This window comes from Canis lupus, chromosome 6 (genome assembly GCF_048164855.1).
Source record: "Canis lupus baileyi chromosome 6, mCanLup2.hap1, whole genome shotgun sequence".
NCBI lineage: Eukaryota > Metazoa > Chordata > Mammalia > Carnivora > Canidae > Canis > Canis lupus.
In genome coordinates, this window is record NC_132843.1 from 30,930,475 (window position 1) to 30,945,607 (window position 15,133).

Genomic DNA, 15,133 nt, shown 5'->3' on the forward strand with positions numbered 1-15,133 from the left:
AAACACTTAGAAAATTATAATGTGATAGCTCTATATAGCAAACAATCCTCATTGTACACCCACTACTGAGAAAACATGAGCTATATTTATAATTATGTCAATGCTAGTAATAATGATAATAATAATAGCTAATATTTGTGTAGTGGTTTTCTATTTACTGAACATATATTTGCCTCTAATTTTCTTTTCCTATAGTGTCCTTTTCTGGCTTTGATTTAGGGGTATTGTTAACTCATTTTGAAGTATTCCATCTTCTATTTTTTGAAAAGAGTTTGAGAAGAATTGCTATTAATTCTCCTTTAAATGTTGGGTAGAATTCAGTTGTAAAGCTATTTGGCTCTGGACTTTCCTTTTTGGGGAGATTTTTGATTACTGATTCAATTTCCTCCTAGTAATCAATTTGTTCAGAGTTCCTATTTCTTCCTGATTCAGTTTTCATAGGTTGTATTTTTCTAGGAATTTAACCATTTCTTCTAGATTGTCCAATTTTTTGGTATAAAATTGTTCATAATAGTCTCTTACAATCCTTTGTATTTATGTGGTACCATCTGTAATGCTTCTTCTTTTATTTATTATAATTTTATTTTCATCATCTCTTTTTCTTGCTTTGTCTTTATCTTTTTTTAAAGCTAGGTTTCATTGATCTTTCCCACTGTCTTTTCTTTTTTCATTATTATTTATTTCTATTCTGGTGTTTGTTATTTCTTCTCTATAACTAACTGTGGGTATAGTTCGTTCTTTTTCTAGTTCCTTAAGATACAAAGTTAGGTTGCTTATTTGAGATCTTTCTTTTTTTCTTAATGAAGGCATTTATTACTATAAACTGCCCTTTAGAACTGCTTTTACTGTATTCCATGAGTTTTGGCATGTTGTGTTTCCAGTTTCAGTTGTCTCAAGATAATTTTTTATTTCCCTTTGGATTTCTTCTTTGACTCATCAATTATTCAGTAGCATTTTGTTTAATCACCACTATACTTGTGAGTTTTCCAGTTTTCATCTTGTAATTGATTGGTACTTTCACACCATTATAATCAGAAAGGATATTTGATATTATTTCCATTTTATTAAATTTATGAAGATGTATTTTATGGCCAAACATATAATCCAGCCTGGAAAATATTCCATATGCACTCGAGAGGAATGTGTATTCTGCTGCTGTTCAATAAAATGTTCTGTATATGTCTGTTAGGTACATCTGGTCTGATATGTAGTTTAAATTCAATGTTTCCTTATTGATTTTCTGTCTGAGTGATCTATCCATTGTTGAAAGTGGGGTATTGAAATCCCCTGCTCTTATTGTATTGCTATTCCTCTCTTCAGATATGTTAATATTTGCTTTGCTTTATATATTTAGGTACTCCTATGTTGAGTGTATAAGTATTTACAAATATTATATCCCCTTGATGGACAGATCCATCATTATACAATGAGCTTCTTTGTGTCTTGTTACAGTTTTTGTCTTATGATCTATTTTGCCTAATATTTCTACTCATGTGATTTCTTTAAAAGTAGGGCAGTGATACAACTCTGGCCAATAAGATTGTAAATGATGTCTGGTGGACAGCTTCTGGGAAAGTTTTTCTTGCTGTTAAAAGGGAAAAATGTATAATAAAAAGAAGATGGAAAAGGCAAATCCCTCATTAAAAACCCAGATATAGGTTTTTGAATGGGCAGATACCCAGATGTGTTATTAGTAAAGGAAATCTCATTTGCCCAAACCTGCCATCTGCTCATTATAAGAGCCTCTCTAGCAGTTATTTGTTCATGGCTAACTGTCTGGGCCATCCCAATGACCATCCCAATAATATAATCCCCTGTGCTTTCTATAATACTTTCTGACAAGTACTTATTTCTTGCTCATCATTTATTTGTTCACTGTGGAGGAAAGATTTGGAGAGTGGTTGTTCATATAACTATTTTCTCACTATCCAATAATCCATTGAGTATTTGACAATTATCAGTTTTATATACCAGAACATTATCTCCATATTTCTATTTTCCTATTTTATTTCTTCTTTTCTATAATGTAACAGTGGTGTTCTATTCCTCATGAATGGACTTCTAATCACTCTCAAGGAACATTTTTATCTTGCCATTTGCTCATTCCTCTAATACAATTTTCTCTATCTCTATCTCTCTCTTTTAATTAAGTTGCATTTTCTTTTACTTCTGTAAACTGGGACAAATCATCCCCAAATTTTATAATGATGGAACATCCTGAAACTAAGGATTTTGGTGTTACCTCCTCTTTTCTTCAAGATTAATTTTCGTATTTTTCTCAAATTATTTATAGTTTTCATTAGCTACTCATAATGTAAAACAAAATGCACAGCATTTTTGTTATTTTTGCTTTTTTTGTTATTTGTCCTTCTCTTGTACAGTCATTTAAAGTGTGCTTAGAGGATACTTTCTGATGTCCTCATTTTCTAACTTAGATGTCAGTAAACTTTTTCTGTCAAGATCCAAAAAATTATTTAGGTCACATGTCTCAACTACTCCACTGTGCAACTATAGCCCAGGAACATCCATAGACAATACATAAAAGGATGAATGTGGCTGTACCCCACTACTTCTTTATTAGAGCAGGAGATGGACTAGATTCCATGGACTATATAGTTTGTTAATGCCTATAAATCTAATCCATCAGTTTTCTATATTCTGGGTGGACAGAGCATCTCTTCGAGTTCCCCAGGTGATATAACCAGAAGAAGCTCTGCAGTTCTACAGTTTTGGAAAGATGATTTTGAGGCTCTGAGTAACCTCAACTGTGGTACCTACATTGTACATACATTCCTAATATCAAACAGTTTACCTAAAATACAGTCTAGATAATGCAAAGTTTTAAACCTGTATTTTTCAAGGTTTTAATAAAAGTATACAATATCAAGTAATATATGTCATTGTGTCTCTTTCCTTTTCCTATTAAATCAGATTTTTTTCCCTCTTGTTTGTTTTCACCCACAGATATATAAAAGGCACAACCTTGTGGTCATAACTAGATCCCTGGCTTCTCACTGCAAATTAAGAAAGTATCATTAAAGAGTGGCTGAACATATTTTTCACAAAGTAAAGTGGTAAGAACTGAGGGACATGTTGCATCTGATCCCATTTTTTTTGTCAAAAATTATTTTACTATATTTATGTGGGTCTATTTCAGGACTCTCTATTCTGTCCCATGGATCTATGTCTCTATTCTTTCATCACTACCACAGTGTCTTGATTACTGTAGCTTTATAGTAGGTCTCAAAGTCAGGTGGTATCTGTCCTCTAATTTTGTTCTTTTTCAATAATTTGTTGGTTCTTGTGGGTCTTTTGTTTCTTTATATAAACTTTAGAATTGGGTGTCAATGTCCACAAAATAGTGCCTCCAAATTTTGATTAAAATTGCATTTAATCTATTGATCAAGTTGGGAAGAACCGACATCTTGGCAATATCGAATCTTCCTATCTAGAACATGAACAATCACTCTGTTTATTTAATTCTTCTTTACTTTTGTTCATAAGAGTTCTGTAGCTTTCTTTAAGTAGAGCTTGTACATATTTTGTTATATTGACACCTTAGTATTTCATTTTGGGGTGCTAATGTAAATGATATTGTATCTTTAATTTCACATTCTAATTCTTCATTGCTGATATATAGGAAAGTTTATATACTGTTGTATATAAACCTTGTAGCCTACAGCCTTGTTAAAATTGCTTATTAGTTCCAGGAGTTGTTGTTATTGTCACTGAAGTTACTAATTCATTCAGATTTTCTACAAAGATGTTATCTTTAAACAAAGAAAGTTTTATTTCTGTCATTTCCTTTTCTTGTCTTATTGCATTAGCTAATACTTCCAATATTAAAATGAGTGGTGAGAGGGGACATCCTTACCTTGTTCCTAATTTTAGTGGGAAAGCTGTGAATTTCTTACAATTTAGTATGATGTCAGGTGTAGATTTTTTAAAGATACTCTTTGTCAAGTCAAGGAAATTCTTATCTACTCTTAGTTTTTTGAGCCTGACTGCAGTCTTCTGCCTGAATTGCTGGTACAGAACATTATGAAAAATAACTAGATTATTCTTAAAGCTAAAACATTTTGCATGAACTCAGAAACTCCCAGTGATGTGAGGCATGTGACAATCATTTGTTATTTCTAATTTCATGGCGAGTTAATGAGGCACTCTGCTCTGACCCCTTTACCTCCCTTTCACTATCATAGGATAGGACATTGATTACTGGCCTCTTGCTTGTTCTGAAACACAAGAGCCTCTTGTTTCTTAGAAGCCCATCTGGTCACATAGTTAATGGCCACTGTGTCTTCTTCTTTCTCATAACTTTTCCTGAGTTACTTTCATTCTTTGCTCATGTCTGTTCATAGCCTCTAGCAATGGAAAATTCCCTAGTCTGAGTTTATATATATAAACTCATATATAAAATTCCCTAGTCTGAGTTTATATATATATATATATATATATATATATATTATATTATATATCCAGAGCCCCAATTTATTGAAGCTCATCCCTAATTTGGAATTATCTTGTTGATGTGATATGAAGGAAGTAGAATGCATCTGAAATGTTCAACTTTCCACTTCTACCATGTAAAGAGAGCAGAACTGCCAATGCACCTGGAGAAGTTCTAAATAATAAAAGACCACTCAACAAAAAGTAACCAGAGAAATAAAGAATAGACTCCACGGACATGTGTAGTATATATTGTGTAGTGTGTGTGCATGTGTTGTGTGTGCACATGTGTGTGTGTACATATGAGTATTTGAACTTGAATTTTCAGGATTGAAAGCTCAGTGAATATAACAGTCTTAGTTTTTATGATAAATTATTGGTGACTAATTTCTCTTGATAAGTCCTGGAAAATATCTTCCCAAAAGAGAAATGAGAAGAATTCTGAAGAACCTAAGACAAAGGATGGAAACTAAGACAAAGAATAGTAGGTGCAATAAAAAAGGGGAGGAATGGGATCCCTGGGTGGCGCAGCGGTTTGGCACCTGCCTTTGGCCCAGGGCGCAATCCTGGAGACCCGGGATCGAATCCCACATCGGGCCCCCGGTGCATGGAGCCTGCTTCTCCCTCTGCCTGTGTCTCTGCCTCTCTCTCTCTCTCTCTGTGACTATCATGAATAAATAAATAAAAATCTTTAAAAAAAAAAAAAAAAGGGGAGGAATGGTAGGTGAAATTTGGGTTTCTGCCAGCAAGTCTTAAGTAGAATAATTCCATCTCTTTTTATGTAAATTACAATCAAATGCATGCTATTCCTCATTTAATGGTTAGATAAAACTGGATGGGGTTAGATTTTACTTGGAGAGGAGATCAAATGGAATAGTGTAAAGTATAATTTGGGATTTGGGAGGCTATAGCTGTACTCAGAATAGACAAAAGTTATTATTAAAGGGCTCTTGTTTTTTTTTTTTTTAATTTTTATTTATGATAGTCACAGAGAGAGAGAGAGAGGCAGAGACACAGGCAGAGGGAGAAGCAGGCCCCATGCACCAGGAGCCTGACGTGGGATTCGATCCCAGGTCTCCAGGATCGCGCCCCCGGCCAAAGGCAGGCGCCAAACCGCTGCGCCACCCAGGGATCCCTAAAGGGCTCTTGTGAACTCATTGTCAGTACCCCAAGTTCTGGTCTCTGGTCCATGGAAGGATTTTAGGGCCGTTAAAAGCATAGGTTTAAGGGAAATATTCCAATCTTCAGTTAGTGGGAGTTTTTGTCCAAGACCCAGATGGAAGGTGTCAACAAAATAAACTTGTCCCCCTCCTCTATCTTTACCTCCCATTGATAAACAAACCTATACCACTGGGTTTGTTTATTCCAAAGTGAATAAGCATGTGCTCACCTCCAACAAAACATTGCTGTTTTCACACTCCAGTGACTCTAAGGCCATCTGTCTAGGTATTAAATATTTCAATTTTTCCCATAAAATGGTCATCAAGTATGATATCTTGCAATCTCCATCCACAGAGACTCCTGACCGAGGTAATGATGATAGGCTCAAGGCTCTATGCAGGAGAATCTGAGAACCAGGAATGATGTAAAGCAATGACATATGAACACTTAGGAGGTAGACTGAACTAGAGGCAGAAAAATCTAAGTTCTACCAGGATTATGCTCCAACATATGTAAACTAAGGTACTTCCCTTAGCTTTAATACTGGTTAAAAGAGAATGATTGAACACATATACTACATGTCCAGTACACTTAAAGATGGGTAAAAGTCCTTACTTTGAGGGTATTCAAGAAAATTGGGGATGTCAGACAAGTACGCAGGATGGGATATAAACCAAGTCCTCAGAAAAAGAGAAACTATGCAGAAAGGATGAGAGAGGGGATAAAAAACATCTGACATGGTTGAGGAGGGACTCAAAAGCCAGCTGTCCTTAATAGAGTAGATCTATGATTCTCAGGCTCTTGCCAGGACTTGATACATAACTTTCATGTAGGTTCCACACAGCTACAAGCTATGATGACTTAAAGAAACTTTGAATTTTACCAGAAAACAATATGAACTCTATCCCTTTCTTTCCTTCTCAAGAATTCATATGAGCATTGCAAGTGAGTAAAAATTACAACATATTTGCAACAGAGGTAAATTATTTAGCATTTCAAAGATTTAACTATCCTTAATATCACTTGTAGCTCAACCTAAAGACTCCACATCAGTTGAAAAGGATTGATAGTCTTGAATCTTTGAGGTTTTTTAGAAATAAAAAGGGTAAAACACTAAATAATCATGAAACAATATTACCAGCATTTTTTATTTTTAAAAAAGAGGGTGGAAGATATAATCAGCCATAAATATTCAGCAATTGATTATCAAAAATGTGTACTAGGCTTCTGGATATAATCTGAAATGTAGTTAAGTATTCATATAAAAATGGATTTATAATATAATGGAATAAGCAGTTTGCAATCTATCTGATGTGATTACATATCGATATTTATTCTCTCTCCTATCTTCTTTATTTTCTTGATGACATTGTCTCAGCTAGACATTAGGGAAATAGAAAACAAGTGAATTATAGGTCAATGCTGGCAACTCAAGACACAGATAGTCAATATCACAACTTGAATATATTGAACCATGTTGGGACAGTTGGACATAGCTGAGATTCTCTCAACTGAATCCAACTCACCTGCCCCAATTTGGCCTCTGTGCCTGGGAAGCAACTTAGAGCTGTGAAGAAGGGTATGCATTTGTGAAGCAGACAGATCTGAGTTGAAACATGTTTCATCCCTAGGTCATCTTAAGAAGTTAATTTATTCTCTCTGAGCCTTATTTTGCTTAAAAGGAAAATATAGCATCTACCATTTTGAGAATATTAGACATTTTGTCTTATATATGCCTACTGAAGCTTTAGACTTGTTAACTCATTTCATCCTGACAACACTAAAAATTAAATGATATAATGTATAAACATCTGTCTAATAAACATTCAGGGCATTTTTCTTACCTTAATTTTGCACTCACATGATATTAAACTACCAATTTGATATGTTCCACTTAGAGAGCTATGGGAGTATATATAGAAGAGAAACTTCTGCCCAGGACCGGAAATAGTAACTTCACCTTATGATCAATGTATCTATGGGGCAATAGCAAATGTTTAGATTCACTTTGCCTTTACTTTGCTTAATGCACTTAAAACTCTCTTCACCCATACCCTCTATGATAAACAGGCCTACAGCGCCATTTGTAGATAAATAAATACGTAAATAAATAAATAAGTAGATTCCCAGAGCCAGCTTGGAAGAACGTTTGATAATCTGAACCATTACGGAGGTGAAATTTCATTACACAGATGGTGACATCCCGATGTCTATCATCAAAACACAGCAGGTAGAAACTATCAGCCAGGCCCATTCCCTTCTATAAAATTACACTTATATTAATGTCACTCCAGATTTCATTATGCGGAAAATGATATTGCACAGGTCTTCAGCACTAGGAGGACAGCAGGGGGTGGGGGTAGAAGGGTGGTGAGGGAAGAATAAGGGGTAGTGATGGGAGGGTGGCAAAAGAGACTGTGGAGAGGCCATAGAAACAAATTCAGATGCGGGTTGCCTAGGACTAGCAGATAGACAAAAAAGTATATCAATGTATATATAAATGTATATTTTAAAAATTCTTGTTGATTCTGCTGCCAGTTCATGCTGCCTCTTGATTGACTCACTGCCAGACGTCCTCTGCAAGCCCCTGATGGAATGTTTCAAAGGCCCTCCTGTGGGAAGTAAGGAGATTTGCTGTTAATTTTTATTAATGAAGGATGACAGGCATCTCTGTTAAGCCAACAAGATGCTACACCAATCCAAGATAAATGCCCCTGTGTTTGGAGCATGCATCCCCACACCCATTTCATGTCTTTCTCTGTTTCTATCTCTCTCTGTCTGTCTCTCTTTCACACACACACACACACACACACACACACACAGGCAATAAAAAATTGATTAAGAAACAAAAGAAAACATCTACTTATTTACATATAGGTATTCTGCTTTCCAAAGAGGGAGGAAAAAGGATTGCATGAGAGCCTCCTGGGTGGAGTAGAGGTGAATGACAGCAAATCCTACTCATATCTGTTGCTGTTTCCCATTAGTCTCCTCCATTCCTACACCTTCTCTTTCTGTTCACTCCCCCTAGAGAAATCACTGCCCTTTCTGATAGGAATTAGGGTGCCATATTGTTTTTCTGACTGGCCCCACTACTCCCACTTGGGCCCTTCTATTTTCTCTTCTATGCTGTGGCAAGTCTGGTCTTCGCATAATACAAATCTGTTGTGTTATGGACATAAGATGTAGCCTTCCTTCTGTAAATGATCACTGACTGTTCACTAGTGTTGGGGATGTGTAAGACTTGTCTCCCCTTAAATTAGTACTTTTCTGGTTGTTTGGTTTCATGTTCTATTTTAATCCCATTATGCTGCCCCTTTGGTGTATTCCACCCTTCACCCCTCTAAACCTATCAAGGAGGTATTATATCCTACACTCCATGACTTCCTTATACTGTCCCTTCCAAAGAAATGACCATCACACATATCTTGGTTTGAATCCTATCCAACCTTAAAGAACAGGCCATCTCTTAACTTCTCTACAAAAATTTCTTCTCAAGCATTTTGACCTCCACTCATCTCTTCTCAATTGTATAATATTTATCTAGAGTATACTTTTGTATATAACTTTTATTGCTTTCTAAGAGATGTATACCGATCTGATCTCATCAAATGTAGTATTATGTCCTCTGCTTACAGTGTCTTTTTAAAAATCTTTCACAATACTAGAGTGGCAGTAGTGCCTTAAACTAGGCAGTAAATATATAATGAGGAATGGTTGAAACAAAGAATGAATTAACTAATAGTGCTGCTCATGAAGGAATTGTTGGGTATTTTTTATTTTCAATGAGCATATATATATATTGTATTTAAAATATATATCTTCCTAGTTTCCCATTCATATTGTTTTGCAGTTTCAGGAACTGTAATATTCTCAGTAATCCCTTTCCTGAGGTCATTTCATGCCTCAAGATTAAACAATTATAATGTTATTCTCTTACCATGTGGACTCCTCAGGCATTCTTCCTGGGGTTCCTTCATCTCTTTTTTTCCACAATTCTTTTACAGGACATTGTATGAATTAAATGACCAAAACTGGACTTCACTCTTGTAATATGGGCTGTAGAACTTTGCTAAATAACCTCAGTATTGAAATGATGCACTCTTAACTGGGTTCTTTCAAACTTTCAGGTACCCACAAATTAATAATTTGGGCTTGTTGACTCTTAGAAAACTCACAAAGATTTCAGTGCAGTGTGCTTGAGGGACTCTCTTAGAATCGCAATGATTTTAACCCACGATGTGTTTCTCTGCAGGTGCAATACAGAGCACATTTTGAGAAATATTGGTTAGAGAGCAATTAAATAGAAATGTGTGAGTATGTATGTAAAGTTATTAATAGGGAAAACTAAACACCAGCAAGCTGATAATCTAGTTTCTTCTACTGCTCTCTATAACTTATTTATCTCCATTCACTCGACAGGAAATTCTGAGTTTCAAAGCATGTGCCACTCCATTCATATCTGCATTCTCCACCAAAAACTACTTATAAAATTACCCACCACTCTAATCAGACTTTTCATTTACTAAGTCAAATAACATCTACGCCTTGATTTCCTTAGTTAGTTTGAACATTGATAATACCATCTGAATGCCTACAGAATGAATAAAATTGATATCTTCAAATTTTCCTCTTTAACCCAAATTAATCTTCAATTGGTGCAGCACACTTGGAATTTTTGGAACTTTCTTGCTCTAGTACTACTCCTTTGCTAGTCTGTAATTCTCCTAACCTCCTCCCATTATCCAGTTTCTGATATGACTAGTAAACACATACATATGCATACATGCACAGACACACAGACACATGTCCACACACACCCCTGAATTTCAAGGACAATTTAACTGTATTTTACCCTAGCCTTGGTTCTTATAAAACCTCTTGTTCTTGACTAAATTCACATATAGCTTTAATTTTTTTTTAAGTTCAGTATGATATAGTCATCTCTGAATAGAAGATCAAGTTGACACATATATGCTTTATATAAAAAACAAAACAAAACAAATTGACTTGGACTTACAGTCAATTAACTTGATTAATTTGAATATACTTCTTTATCACAGGAAATCCAATTTAATTTGTTTGAGGTAAAATGTAAATATAAAATTCTCGCATGTTTAGTGTACATTTTGGAGACTTTTGAAAACTACACATATATTTAACTACCAGCACAATTAATTTATAGAACATTTCCATCAACTCCAACGTATTCCTGTGTACCTTCAGATTCACTTATTACTCCTCTCTGAACACCCTTCACCAGGCAAATACAGATCTAATTGCACTCAATTTTAATTTTCTAGAAATTCATATAAATGTAAACATATTGTATATACATTTTTATGCTTGGCTTCTTTAACTCAGGATATTGTTTTGTGTATCAGTGGCTTGCTGTGTTATTACTATATTCCATTTTGTGAAGGTACAACATTTTGTTCATGTGTTTACCTGCAGATGGAAGTTTAGGTTGGAAGCTTATTATAAATAAGAATACTGTGAAAATTTGAGAACAAAGCTTTGTTTGGAGATGTTTTTATTTCCCTTAGATAGATACTTAACAGTGAAATTACTGGGTTATATGCTAAATGTATATTTAACTTTGTGGGAAATTGCTAAACAGTTTTCCTTAGTGGTTGCACCATTTAAATTCTCACCAGTGGAGCACCCACCTGAGTGGCACAATCAGTTAAACATCTGACTCTTGGTTTTGGCTCAGGTCATCATCTCAGAGTCAAACTCTCAGGGTCCTGAGAGGGAGCCCAGTGTAGGCCTCCTCACTCAGTGTGAAGTGTGCCTGACTTTCTCACTCTCTTTTTCTGCCCCTCCCCACCTACATGTGTATGCACACATGCTCACATCTGTGTACATACTCTTGTTCTCTGTCTCTAAAATAAATAGATCTTTAAAAAATTCTCACCAACAAACATAAAAGTTCATTTACTTCACACTTTGACCATCACATAGACAATTATTTTAATTTTAGCAATTCTAGTAGTTGTGTAGTAGTATCTTATTATGGTTTTAATTTGTATTTCTCTGATTACTAATAATGATATTTCAATGCTTGTTGGCTCTTCATACATGTCTTCTGAAGTACCTATCCACATATTTTGCTCAATATTTTATGGGTTTGTCTTCTTTTTTGGGAAGTTGGAAAAGTGTAACTTACAATTTTATAGCTATTTCTTTCATTTTAATAATTGAGTTTTTCAAAGAACAGAAGTCTTTAATTTGTATGAAGTATGATGTATTCACTTTCCTTTTATGGTTCATGGTTTTTGCACCCTAAGAAATCTTAGCATTTCCAAGGATTGCAATAATTTTCTCTTATGCTTTATTTTAGAAATTTTATAGCTTTAACTTTTACATTCAGAATTTGCATGTTTTAAGTTAAGTTTTTAATGTCATGTAAGGTAGAGGTCAAGGTTTAGTTTCTTCTTTATGGATAATCCAAATGTTCCAGCACCATTTGTTGAATAAAGCTCTCATTTACCTATTGAATTACTCTGTCACCTGTGTTAAAATTTATTTGATAATATATGAGTTGGCCTACCTCTAGACTTTCAATTCAATTATTTGTATAATCCTATATTTGCTAATTTGAGTTGAAGAGTTTACAGTGATTTTGACTTTAGGAGCCCAAGGGAATAAAAAGCTCCTAGAAATTATAAAGCAGATATAAGTAATTATCCATCCAATGATTAGTACAAGAATATCATTCTGAAGACAGAGACTAATAACAGCATTGATTCTGGACCATAGAGAATTTGAACCATAGATACATGTATCTAGTCTCTTCAGGGGAGTTAGAACTTCCTCCTGGGTCAACATTGGAGAGCTCTGGGTTTGAATATTGCTGATTGCTTAGCATTCTTCTTCTCTGAATATCCATAAAGCAACATACTCACAAAGGGTTGGTTCCACCTAACAAGATCCAAGTCAGAATATGGAGACAGGTGAGAATGGCAAGAACGACTATGTGTCAATGACATTTCAATATTACCAATTAACTCATTTTATATATATATATAATATTATATATAATATTATATATATAATCCAGTGCAAAATGAAAATACAGAACTACTTATTCAAAAAAAAAAAAAGAACTACTTATTCAGATATCATTATGAACTTCACATTAAACAAAGAAGTATGGGCTCTTCTAAATGTGAGGTCATGTGTGACTTAAGAGCTTGCATCCATGAAGCTGGACATAAATTGATAAGGTGACCTAAATTATCCCCATGTAACAAATGACAAAACCACAGAACAGAAGTGTTCACTGGCTTCCATAAAGTTGTGTAGCTGAAGTCATGAAGCTAAAGAGGAAAGGCTTTCTGATTCTAAAGACTGTCTACACTAAAACTTCCAATCACTTTACCATGTGATATAAAAAAAAATAAGCTGAGGAAAGTAAAGAGGGCACAGAGAAAAAAAAAGGGAGGGGTGGGAAAATAGCTCTGAACCCCTTTTGTCAAAACAGTTTGAAATTTTGAGAATCAGCCTTGCATTCAACAGGCAAATACACATACAGGACCAGAACCCTAGGGATTTGTCCTTGGCATATGCATACTTAATACGCTTTCTGAGTAATAATAGGTAGTTTATTCATAGTGGTCAAACCTGGACTCAAAATCAACCCCAGCAACTACAGACAACCAGAGCTCTACATCACAGATCCAACCTCCTTCCAGTTCATGTAAAGAGCCCAGAGTGCAAAAAACAGTAAGGACCATGCCACTTTTTGGCATGGTTAATATTTCAAATATAGAGAACAAAGATAGACATTGAGGGGAAAGCAAAGATGGTGGACAAATAAAGCAGAGAAATAGAACCAATAAGAGAGAATTCAAAATTTCCTGAGATGGTATCTGGTCAAAGATCACAATAGGATAACCCGGCTTCAGTATAAAACTTAGATACAAATGAAAGGAACAAAATTCTACTAAAAGTAATGTCAGCAGGATCAAATTTCACTTCTATACAGCAATGCTTCATTTTTTTTTTTTTACAGCAATGCTTCAAATGCTAAATAATTCTTTCATCATTTTCTTCAAAATATTCATTTTACATTCAATTTTCTCATAAAGGAAAATAAAAGTAGAGAAGGAAAAATGAAATCAAATAAGAAAACAAAATTATAAGAGAGCCTTTTGCTTCATTGCTACAAAACCTCTTGTTCCATCATTGTGCCTGCCTTTGGAGGTTCCTCCACTCATCGGAGAGAACACAGGGGAGCATGTTTTCCTGCCCAATGTGGAATCAAACACTCAGTCTCTCCTCTGAGAGGCTTTGTTGGCAGTCACACATGGATCTGCTCCAGGACCGGCAGATTTCAGGCCCCTGGAGAGATGTGAGATTGCAAAGGGCAAGGAAGATTGGCAAAAATATTGACTTTGATATTTCATCACTTCACATTTCTAAAGAGTAGAAATGCACTGACAACTGCACCTTTCTAATCAGATACTACCAGAGGTCCCCAGCATAGCACACACACTAGAGACTGCAATACCAACAAAGCCCCAAACAGAATGATTTATATTAGAGCAAAGTCATCAGCAGCATTTCTGGTTCTCTCTCTGCTTGATTTCTCTGTTCATCTGTTTGGGTAGTACTTTACAGCTCCTATTATGGGCCTTCTCAACTTCTGGCTGTTTTCAGATGCTCTTTTGACCTCATTCATCCTTCTAGTGTGTATATAGCTTCCTTGACTCTTAAGCTCAAAATGGTGACAAGTAGCACCCCAACTTTTTTCCCTGCCAATTGTTCCAATATCGTAGATTTCATTTGAGCAGAAACAGTGAATATTACTCAGTGCTTGGGAGGATGTATTTATCTGGGAATGGCATCATCTTTGTGGGGTTGTATATTCCAAGGGTAGAGGCTTGTGAAGCATAAGGAAAGGGTATTTAAAGGAGTAGTTGGAAGAAACCCAAATCTGATTCATATGTTTTTTAAGATAATTTTGAAAGAGTTTGACTCATAAAATAATATAGCTGATAAACTGAAGAATAAACATCTTATCCTATGAAAAAGTTATTTTGCCAATAAGATATATAAGAACAATGTAATTTTTGTCTGATCATTTTCTTTTTAAAAATATTTTATTTATTTATTTATTTATTTATTTATTTTAAAGATTTTATTTATTTATTCATGAGAGACACAAAGAGAGAGAGAGAGAGAGGCAGAGACACAAGCAGAGGGAGAAACAGGCTCCATGCAGGGAGCCTGATGCAGGACTTGATCCCAGGTCTCCAGGATCGCGTCCTGGGCTGAAGCCAGTGCTAAACCGCTGAGCCACCAGGGCTGCCCAGGTTTTATTTTTAAGTAGTCTCTACACCTAGTGTTGGGCTCAAACTCACAACCCTGAGATCAAGAGTTGCACAGTCTACTGAGTGAGCCAGGCAGGTGCCCCTAATTATTTTTTAATACAAGTTTTCTTTCCTGTTTTTTGTTAGGTACTATAATAACTTTTTCTAAAATGTGGTTTATGCCACCAATATTTCTACCACCCTTC

The 15,133-nt window shown here is 35.1% G+C and overlaps 1 long non-coding RNA gene across 2 annotated transcripts in view; it reads right to left on the bottom strand.

The window, feature by feature from the left end:
* Positions 1-6,753: 6,753 nt before the first annotated feature.
* The window catches only part of LOC140635179 (uncharacterized), a 312,797-nt gene continuing 304,417 nt past the window's right edge, over positions 6,754-15,133 (bottom strand). For both annotated transcript variants that reach the window (XR_012032517.1, XR_012032518.1), the window contains exon 5: positions 6,754-8,222. This is a non-coding gene — a long non-coding RNA (uncharacterized lncRNA). The remainder of the gene's footprint in view (positions 8,223-15,133) is intronic.